This window comes from Muscardinus avellanarius (genome assembly GCF_963383645.1).
Source record: "Muscardinus avellanarius genome assembly, chromosome: 11".
Lineage (NCBI taxonomy): Eukaryota > Metazoa > Chordata > Mammalia > Rodentia > Gliridae > Muscardinus > Muscardinus avellanarius.
In genome coordinates, this window is record NC_137797.1 from 58754847 (window position 1) to 58765915 (window position 11069).

The 11069-nt window shown below is 38.4% G+C and overlaps 1 pseudogene across 1 annotated transcript; it reads right to left on the reverse strand.

Moving 5' to 3' along the window:
- Positions 1 to 1708: 1708 nt before the first annotated feature.
- LOC308270346 (eukaryotic peptide chain release factor subunit 1-like) lies at positions 1709 to 2989 on the reverse strand (annotated as a pseudogene). The gene has a single exon. The product of its transcript is annotated as a eukaryotic peptide chain release factor subunit 1-like (transcript).
- Positions 2990 to 11069: the final 8080 nt, after the last annotated feature.

Here is an 11069-nt window from a genome sequence, read left to right on the forward strand (position 1 = left end):
TGGGAACAAAATTGGTTCAGACTAATAAAGCTACGAGTGACTGAGTCAAGTCAGTGAAGAACAGCAGTCAGGCACTAAAGTGTTAAAAGTACACAATTTGAAAACCAAATGCACCCCACTACCCTTGTCAGTGTAGGGGTGATACCAGCTGACTCTTAAAACCTTTGGTCTTTCAAAGTCCATTCAGTATGCTTTTTTCCATTGCTACCGCTGGGCACATCTTATATACTTTGTTCACTGTCACTACCTCAAGCACACCATGACCTTGAGCATCACCCGGTTCAAGTCTGACTTACAGTCAGTCCAGTGTGAAGCATAAGCTTCAGGTTTTCAGGCCAACTTTTGGATACAATATGGTTTATGCCCTGTTGCCAGAACCTGGGTCTCATCCCTTTCCATCCCTGCCCTTCCCCACATCCTCCCATAATTTCTTATCTGAGAGGTGCTTTTAAGTCCCACATTTGAAACAGATGCTCCAACCCCATTAGGGGTTTATAATTACATTCAGTCATACATGTCTGTTGTTCTTGTGAGAATTCTTGCAGTTCATTAAAAAAAAAAAAAAAAAAAAAACATTCAGCCGGGCGTGGTGGCGCACGCTTGTAATCCCCGTGCTTGGGAGGCAGAGACAGGAGGATCGCGCAGGTTCGAAGCCAGCTGTGCGCGCTGGCTTAGGAGACCCTGTTTCCAAAATGAAAATGTAAAAAATAGGTCTGGGAGTGTAGCCCGGAGGTACAAGGGCTTCCAGGAACCCCAGTACCACCAAAAAAACAAAACAAAACAAAACAAAAAAACATTCACATAATCTCATGTCACTCAACACAAGGAAGCATGACCCTTTTCCAAGGATAGACCCAATCAAAATAAAGTAATCTTTAAATTTCTTTGCTTCCACTTAAATTGTACATTCTAGTTCATCATATCCATCTCAAATTGGTTTCTAGAAGGCTAAGGTCACAGGGACCCTTGTCAAAGCAAGTTAATACAAAGGGCTACCAAACTCTGGGTACAACTGCCTCTGTCAAACAGATGGAAGTGAATGCCCCAGGGCTTCGGGAATCATTTTGACTTGGCAAGGAAACCTGCATCCTTGAAACTGACAGTCTGGAGAGGGGGTGTGAGGGAGTGAGGTTGAAACTGCCTCCTATTAGCTCACCCTTTCAACATTGAACAGAGACCGAGAGAGAAATGGTTCCAACATTTCACTACATATATTTCTTCTTATGAAGTCTAAGCTGAAAATGCATGTAAATGGGTCACTGAGAAATGCAGCAATTTAATTTTTCTCCAATCAAAATAAGAAACAAACCAGTATGATCTCATTTCTATTAACTTTTGAAGGTTTGCAGCAGTTAAAATATTTTTGCTTCTATGTATGAAGGTTAAAAAAATCATTTTTTTCATAAAATAAAAGAGCAACCAATTTCACCATCGGGTGAATGTAAAAACTGGGATTCTTTTTAAAATTAGTCCGAAGTGGCATTTAGGAACTTATTGTAGGCTGCTGCGCGGACACCATGACAAACCAAAGTGTAGGGTTGGGTCTGGCTTTATTTTGGTTTTCTTTTCAGTAATCCAATGCTCATGGATTAAGTTCTGGAAATGTTCCAATTGTAAGGCAGATATCTGTTCGGATTCGACCATGGGTATGCTACTTGGTTTGGATACTGGAGGGTGAGGCACATTTTGCTGAACCCATGTCGACTACCTAGTAGTCATCAAGGTAAAAAAATTCATCTCTTGCTTGGTATTCCATTTCCTGGAAACCTACTCAGTACCGCAAGATACCTTCAATTCCACCAAATCCTTTCACAAATTGGGATCCTTCTTGTGACTTATCTGTGATAATTTCCAATGTAGCTTCGAACTTTTTATAGTTGTTAGCAAACCATTCCAAGAGGGGCATGCTGTCAGTCAGCTCATGTTTCTGGCCTGTCTCTTTGTCTGTAATAAGATTTATCCTTCTCTTGTTCTGGAGTTAGAGAATTTTCTCCTCTTTTGTGCCTTGGCAATGAAGAACATATCTCATAATGTCCAGATTTTCACAGATTATTGGAATCTCTACAGCTCCCATTTCCAAAGCCTTCAGTATATCTTCAACTCCAAAGCAGTACTTGCCTGTATCCTGACTAATTTGATCAAAGTATTGTCCTATTAATTTCATCTCTTAAATGAATTTCACATTGGAGAGGACTTCAGTAGACAACCCAATAGCTTGGTTGAATCCATTTTCACCAACATAGCATATATCAACTAATTTAAAAACTTTGATTGCAACCTCTGATCACACATATCAGACTGACTTAATTCTGTTTTAAAGTCAGCTGATCCAGTTAAAACAAGACCAGCCACATTCACTTTGGCCCCAGAAATAAATAGCTGCACAGCAGTCTCTGCTACTTTCTGAACATAGTTATGTCGCTTTTCCATTCTTAAATGAGCAAAACATAAGGCTGAACTCCTCTACCATGTTTCTTTGGGAGATTCACAGTGAATTGTGCAGGACTTTTCTTGTGTTTCCTTGGAGTGTGCCAAAATGTGTGCCATTGCCATACAATGAAGCTGAACTTGCCATCATCTGAAAGTAGCGCTGTTAAAGCCTATGTATGGAATTTGTTGTTACACAAATATAATGAGTATTAATGGGTTTGAAAGTTTCAAAATCAATCTTGACTTTCTTTTCCTTTCCTTCTTCTGTTCCACAGTAAACAACCAGACCATTTGGAGGTACTTTGTTATAAAGTTTGAGTCTTTGTTGTACAGATGTAATGGCTCCCAGGACTGAAAGGCGGTTTACTTGTGACTTAATGTTAGGTGCAGTTCCAAACTCAAACACTAACATTTTTGCCACTAGTGAAATCTGGTCTTTGGGAGGAATGATCAATAATATGCTGGTGCCATTGCCGCAGGCTGCCTCCAAGCTCTTAATGAGCTTCTTGATCTTCCAGATCTCCACATGTCTGTGGGCAGCACTGGGGTCATCCGCCATCTTATCGCCTCCTCCTCCCTAAGGGCCCAGTCCTGGGCAGCATCCGCTGCTCCTCCCTGGTGGATCAGCAGCTGTGGTGCTCCAGGCTACCTCTCTCCAGGCAGCTGCTTGGGTTGCAATTCGCTCACATGGGGCCTGTGATATCACTTCCTCTGCCAGGGGCTGAGTCGTTGTTTGTGTTTTTATTTTTTATTTTATTTTATTTTTTTGGTGGTACTGGGGTTCCTGGAAGCCCTTCTACCTCCGGGCTACACTCCCAGACCTATTTTATATTTTTGAAACAGGGTCTCTTACGCCAGCGCAGCTGGCCTCGAACCTGCGCGATCCTCCTGTCTCCGCCTCCCAAGCGCGGGGATTACAAGCGTGCGCCACCACGCCCGGCTTGTTTGTGTTTTTAATAATTGCCATTGGAGTTAAGTGAAATCTCAGGGTAGTTTTGATTTACATCTCTCTGATTGCTAATGACACAGAACAATTTTTTCATACATTTATTGGCCATTTGAATTTCTTCTTTTGCAAAGTGTCTATTTAGTTCACTTGCCCACTCTTGATTGGGTTATTTTTTTTTTAGCATGAGTTTCTTGAGTTCTCTGTATATTCTAGATATTAGTCCTCTATCAGAGGAAAAGTTGACAAAAATTTCCCATTCTGTCAACTCTCTGTTGAGGTTCTTGATAATTTCCTTTGCTGTACAGAAGCTCTTCCATTTAATGAAATTCCACATATTGATCCACTTTTTAATATATTATGCCTTTGAGGTCTTATTGAGAAAGTTTTTACTTGTGCCTATGTGTTGAAGTGTTGGACCTATGCCTTCTTCAAGGAGCTGTGAGGTCTCTGGTCTGATTTCCAAGTATTTGATCCATCTTGAATTGACTCTTGTGCAGGGTGAGAAAGTGGGGTTTATTTACATTTTTCTGCCTTTGGTTAACCAGTTTTGCCAACACCATTTGTTGAAAAGGCTATCTTTTTTCTTTTTCTCTTCCTTTTTCTTTTTCTCTTTCTCTTTCTTTTTCATTTTCTTTTTGGTGCTACTGGGGTTTCTGGAAGCCCTTCTACCTTTGGGCTACACTTGCACGGGCTACACTCCCAGACCTATTTTATACTTTTTTATGTGGAAACAGGGTCTCTTAAGCCAGCGCGACTGGCTTCGAACCTGCTGTCTCTGCCTCCCAAGCGCGGGTATTACAAGTGTGTGCCACCACGCCTGGCTTGAGGCTATCTTTTTTCAAGTGTATGTTTTTTTGGCTCCTTTGTCAAAAATCAATTGGCTGTAAGTTTGTGGGTTTGTTTCTGAGTCTTCTATTCTGCTCCATTGGTCTACATGTCAGTTTTTGTGCCAATATGATGCTGTTTTTATTACTATAGCTTTATAGTTTAGTTTGAGTCAGGTATTAGGATGCCTCCTACATGTTTCTTGTTTCTGAGAACTACTTTGGCTATTCTGGTTTTTCTATTGTTTCAAATAAATTTTTATTTTATTTTATTTTTATTTTTTGCAGTACTGGGGATGGAACCTAGGGACATTCTACCTCTGAGCAATACCCTCAGCCTATTTTCTTATTCTTTATTTTAAAACAGGGTCTCATTGAGTTGCAAAGGGCCACATTAAGTAGTTGAGGCTCTCAGTGAACCACGATGCTCCTGTCTCAGTCTCCCAAATGCTGAGATTACAAGCATGCACCACCACGCCCAGCTCCAAATGAATTTAAGGACTGATATTGTTTTTATGACTGTGAAGAATGACCTTGGTTATTTAATGGGTATTGAATTGAATCTGTAGATCACTTTTGAAAGAATAGCCATTTTGATGATATTTATTCTACCTATCCAAGAACATGGAAGATCTTTCTATCTCCTAAGGTCTTCTTTGATTTCTTTTTTCAATGTTTTATAATGTTCTTTGTAGAGGTCTTTTGCCTCCTTGGTTACGTCTATTTCTAAGTATTTTGTTTGTGGGATATCCTGAGTGGGAGTGTTTTCTGGATTTCTTCTTTTTTTTTTTTTTACTTTTTTTTATTGGTGCACTGTATTCATACATCAATGGGATAAAAAAACTTTTGTAGACATACATGCACACATCACCCAATTAGCCCCTACCCGATTCCCACCCCGTTCCCTTCCCATCCCTCCTTCCCATGCTTGGCTTAGTGGTTGACATCTAGTATTATAGCAATTTATACAAAATTAAAAATGATAATCTCACAAAACAGTTTCATTTGTCTGATACCAAGCTTTTGATGACTTAAAGATAACATTTCAATATTTCTTTTGCTTTCTTTCTTACCAGAGAATATTTTTTAAGTGAAACTATCATACCTTTATTTATTTATTTTTCAGAAAAAAAACTATCCTAATATGGAATATGGACTCTAGATACCTAAAACGATCTCAAAAAAGAACAAAAATAGAAGATGTATATTTTCTGATTTCAAACCATAAAAAGCTATAATAATCGAAACAGTGTAGTACTGTTATAAAGGCAGATATATAAACCATTGGAGTTAAATAAAAACCTAGAGATAAATTCTTCCATATATTGTCAAGTTATTTTTGACAAGGTTTCCACAAACATTTGGTGGAGGAAATAATAATCTTTTGACTAAATATTGTTGAAAAATAATAATTACATGAAAAATTATAAAATTGGATCCTTACCTAACACCATATGCAAATATTAACTCAAAATAGATAAAAGACCTAAATATAAATCTTAAGACTATAAACTTTTAGAAGAAAATCTGGGTCATTAAACCTCACAACATTGAAATTGGCAGTGATTTCTTGGATATGATTTCAATGGTACAGGCAACAGAAGGGTAAACAAACTCCCTAAGAATTAAAAAAAATATTGTATAACCAAAGACAATGTAAACAGAGTTAAAAGTTACTAATAGAATGGGGTAAAATATTTCCAAATGCTAGATCTGAAGGTATATTAATATTCCAACTAGAAATCCTAAAAATTAGCAACAATAAAAGCAAACAATATCATTTAGAGATAGGTAAAAGACTAACATAAATAATGAATCTCCACAGATAACCAATCTTAGTTGTCTGTTGGATGGAAAATCTTGTTTCTCTGGTTCTGGTGTGTGTTACCTAATTCTTCTTTGTAGTTAATCTCTTCGAGTATTTTCTCTAGTGCTGGTTTTGAAGACATAAATTCCTTCATTTCTGTTTGTTGTGGAAGCTTCTTATTTCCCCATCTAATTTGATAGAAAGTTTTGCTGGGTAGGAAATTTTTGGCTGGAAGTTGTTTTCTTTCAAAATTGGGAATATGTTACTCCAAGCCCTTCTGGCTCTCATGACTTGGTTTGGGAAGTCTGGAGTGATTCTAATTGGTTTGCCTCTGAATGTCACGTGGCCCTTTGTTTTTGTTGCCTTTAAGATTCTCTGCTTGGCTTCCACATTGGTCATTTTGACAATTATGTGGTGTGGGGAACCTTTTCTCAGATCTTGTCTACAGGGGGTTCTATAAGTTTCCTGGACCTGTGTATCGACTTCTTGCTCTATGTTTGGAAAAATTTTCTGCTATTACTTCCTTGAAGAGATTGTTGATCCCTTTGGTTTCACCTTCTTTTCCCTCCTCTATTCCAATTATTCTTAGGTTAGGTCTCTTAAAATGGGCCCATATTTCTTCAATGTCAGATTCCTGCTGTAAGATTTTTTTTTCTAAATTAGAAACTATGCATTTATTTTTGGATTGCTCATCTTCTAAGAGCGAGATTCTATTCTCCATGTGGTCTAATCGGTTGTTTGTACTTTGAATTGAGGCCTTTACTTCATTAATTACATCCTTTATCTGTTTTTGGCTCTCTCTGAATTCTTTTCGAAACAGCTCTATTATTTCTACAGTTATTTTCCTGATTTGATCTTCTAGAAATCTCTGAATTTCTGTTTTATCGGGTTCTGATGTTGTGGGGTTGTGGGGATTCATTGTTCCATTGTTATTCCTCTTTCCCATGATTTTGGAAGTTTGTGCCTTCTCTGAGTTCTTCCCTTTGGTCACTAAGACTTCACTTAAGGTGCTCTGGATCTCAGTCCCCACTACTCCTTTATTAGGTTGTATCACAGAGTCTCAGACCAAGGGAGTCAAATGAGGCTGCTTTAGATCATGGGGGGTGCCAGGTTGGGTGTTCTCCTATGGTGTAATATCTCTGCCACCGCCACTCCCCCACTGGGTCAAGTCCCTGGGAGTGCAGTACTGGGATTTCTCCTCTAGGGGCCGCAATTTGACTTACTGTTGATGAGTGTGCCGATGGAGCTCTAGTGGACTCGGTGGATTCGCTGCTGTTGCCACCGGTGGCAATATGGTGCCGCTGCCACACCCTCGGCCATGAGGCTGGCGTATTTCTTCTCTGGTTTTGAGCTCTGCTCTGAGTTTCTGCAGGGTGTGTTGAGCTCAGCCACTGAGAGCTTTAGATGCTCCCTGTGCCAAAAAATCTGCCAAATCCCGCCCGGCTGTTCCGCAGCAGCTCACCTCGGCTTGCTGTCTGCCACTTCTCTCTGGAGCCTGGTGGGCTGTTGAATGTGTTGGTCTGGTGCCGTCCGGTGAGCTCGCCGCTGCCACCGGCAGTAAGGCGCTGCTGCTGCGTCCTCGGGCGTGAGGCCGGCGTACCTCCTCTGTGGCTCTGAGCTCCGTTCTGAGTCTCCTCTTCTCTAAGGCCTGGTGCTGCAAGGAAAGATGGTGCCCACCGCTCCGCGCCGTAGCTCTGTCCGCAGCACTGCGGTCTGGTTTCTTTCTGGTGTCTCGTTTTTCCAGCCCTCTTTTTCTCTGTCCCTTGTAATTATATTTTTTGTTTCTCTGCTGATGGTGTTTTCTGACTATGAAAGGCGCTGATTTTGTAGTAATAGAGATTGGTTGTTAGCGGGGCTCGTAAGCCCCGCTTTTCTCCGTCGTCATCTTCCTGGAAGTCTCCCCTGGATTTCTTTTTCAGTAGTTTTATGGTTGGTATACAGGAAAGCTTCTGATTTTTTAAGATTGATGTTGTATCCAGATATTTTGCTAAATTTATTAATCAGTCTATAAGATTTTTGGTTGAGTTTGTTGGGTCTTCTAAGTATGGTATCATGTTATCTACAAATAGCAATAGTTTTATTTCTTCTTTTCCTATTTGTACTCCTATAATTTCCTTCTCTTTCCTTATTGCTCTGGATAGAGTCTCAAGTACTATATTAAAAGGAAGTGGTGAAATGGACATCTTTTTATAGTTGATTTCTAGCTTCATTCCATTGTGGTGTAAACACATGCAGAAGAGTATGTCATGTATTTTGAATTTGCTAGTGCTTACTTTGTGGCCCAGGATATGGTTTATTTTGTGGAAGGTTCTGTGAGCAGGTGAGAAAAATGTGAATTCTGCTGTAGTTGGGTGGAAAATATTCTGTATGTGTCTAATAAGTCCGTTTGGTTTATCTTATCTTGTTCCTGTATTTAGGGGTAATTCTTGCAATTTACCCATTTAATATGATGTTGGCTGTGGGCCTATTTTATATTGCCTTTATGGTATTGAGGTATGATCCTATATTTCCATTCTCTGCAGTGCTTTCAGCAAAATGGGTGCTGCATTTTGTCAAATGTTTTTTCAGTGTCTATTGAAATGATCATGTGATTTTTGTCTTTGGTTCTGTGTATGTGATGAATTACATGAATTGTTTTTCATATGTTGAATTAGCCTTGCATCCCTGGGATGAACCCTACTTGGTCAGATGTATGATTTTCTTGATGTAGTTTTGAATGTGTGTTGTCAGTATTTTGTTTGGCAGTTTGCCTCTAAGTTCATCAGTGACATAGGCCTAAAGTTTTATTTTCTTGAGCTTTTCTTTATTTGTTTTGGTATTAATATTATGTTGACTTTGTAGAACGTATTTGGGATAGTCTTGTTTCTTTCTATTTCATGGAATAGAGTGAGGAATGTTGAGACTCTTCTATAAAGGTTTTATAAAATTCGCTTGGGAAATCATCTGGTCCTGGGCTTTTGTTTAATGGTAGGCTCTTTATTGTGGCCTCAATTTATTTGGTTGTTATTGGTTGGTTTAAATTTTCCATATCCTCTTAACTAAGTTTATGAAGTTTGTATGTATCTAGGAATTTGTCAGTTTCTTTCAGAATTTCCATTTTGTTTGGGTATAGTTTTTCAAAGTAGTTTCTGATAATCCTCTGAATTTCCATGGTGTCATATTAATATTTCCCTTTCATCTCTTATTTTCATAATTTAGATTTATTTTCTCTTTCGTTTGGTTAGGTTGGCTAGTGGTTTATCTATCTTGTTTATTTTTTTGTTAAATCAGTTGTTTTGTTGATTTCTGTATTTTTAATTCTCTACTTCATTGACTTTTGCTCTGATTTAATAATATCCTGTCTCCTACTGGCTTTGGGGTTAGACTGATTCTTTCTGTTTTCCAAGGGCTTTGAGGTGTGTCATTAGGTTATTTATTTGGTGATTTTCTGTTTTTATGTGGGCATTCAGTGCTATAAATTTTTCTGTTAATACTGCCTTCAAGGTGTCCCAGAGGTTTTAATATGTTGTATCTCTATTTTTGTTTATTTCTAGGATTTCTTAATTTCACCCTGTACTTCTTCTATGACCCATTCCTCATTCAGCAATGTGGTGTTCAGTCTCCACATGTTTATGTGGTTACTTTGGGTCTTTTTATAGTTGATTTCTAGTTTCATTCCATTGTGGTGTAAACACATGTAGAAGAGTATGTCATATGTTTTGAATTTGCTAGTGTTTACTTTGTGGCCTAGGATGTGGCTTATTTTGAAGAAGGTTCTGTGAGCAGGTGAGAAAAATGTGAACTCTGCTGTAGTTGGGTGAAAAATATTCTGTATGTGTCTAATAGGTCCATTTGGTTTATAGTGTTCTTTAGGTCTGAGGTATCTTTACTGACCTTTTGTCTAGAAGATTGGTCTATAGGGGTGAGAGGAGTGTTCAATTCTCCCAGTATTATGTATTTGGATCTATGTGCGACTTAATGTCACAAAGAGTTTGTTTTATTAAAGTGGCTGCACCTATGTTTGGGGCATAAATATTGACTATCCTTATTTCCTCTTGCTGGATTGTTCCTCTGACCAGTAAAAAATGACCTGCTTTGTCTCTTCTGACAAGTTTGGTCTTGAAGTCTAATTTGTCTGATATCATAGTTGCTATTTCTGCTTGTCTTTGAGTTTGTTGACATGGATTACCTTGCTCCAGGCCTTAATCTTTAGTTTGTGATTATCTTTATGATGAGGTGTGTTTCTTGCAGGCAGCAGATAGATGGATTCTGATTTTTAATCCATTTTGCCACCTTATGTCTTTTTATTGGGGACTTGAGGCCATTTAAATTCAGCATGATTATTGAAAGATGATTTTTAATTCCCAACATTTTGAGTTTTAACTTCTGTTAGAGATAGTGTTTGTTCTTTCATTCTTAGTTTTTTTTTATGGAAATTATTGTTTCTCTGGTTCTGTTATTTATTATTTATTTCTTCTTTGCAGTAAATCTCTTTGAGTATTTTCTCTATTGCTGGTTTGGAAGACATAAATTCTTTCAGCTTCTATTTGTCATGAAAGATTTTTATTTCCCCATCAAATTTAAAAAATAGTTTTGCTGGGTGGGAAATTTTTGGCTGCAAATTGTTTTCTTTCAGAGTTTGGAATATGTTGCTTCAGGCCATCCTGGCTTTCATGACTTAGTTTGGGAAGTCTGGAGGGATTCTAATTGGTTGCCTCTGAATGTCACTTGCTCTCTCTTTCCCTTGTCACCTTTGAGATTCTCTCCTGGCTGCTAAGCTAGTCAGTTTGACTCTTATGTGGCATGGTGAACCTTTTCTCTGATCTTATCTAAAAGGCATGCTATAAATTTCATGTACCAGTGTATCAACCTCTTTTTATGCATTTGGAAAATTTTCTGATATTACTTCTTTGAGAACATTGTTGATTTCTTTGGTTTAATTTTTTATTTCCTCTTCTATGCCTATTGCTCTAAGCTTAGCTCTTTAAAAATGGGCCTATATCTCTTATCTCTTTCATGTCTAATTCTTGCTATCTCTGGAGAATGCGGTGAGCTTGGCCACCACTGCCGTAGGTTGTAG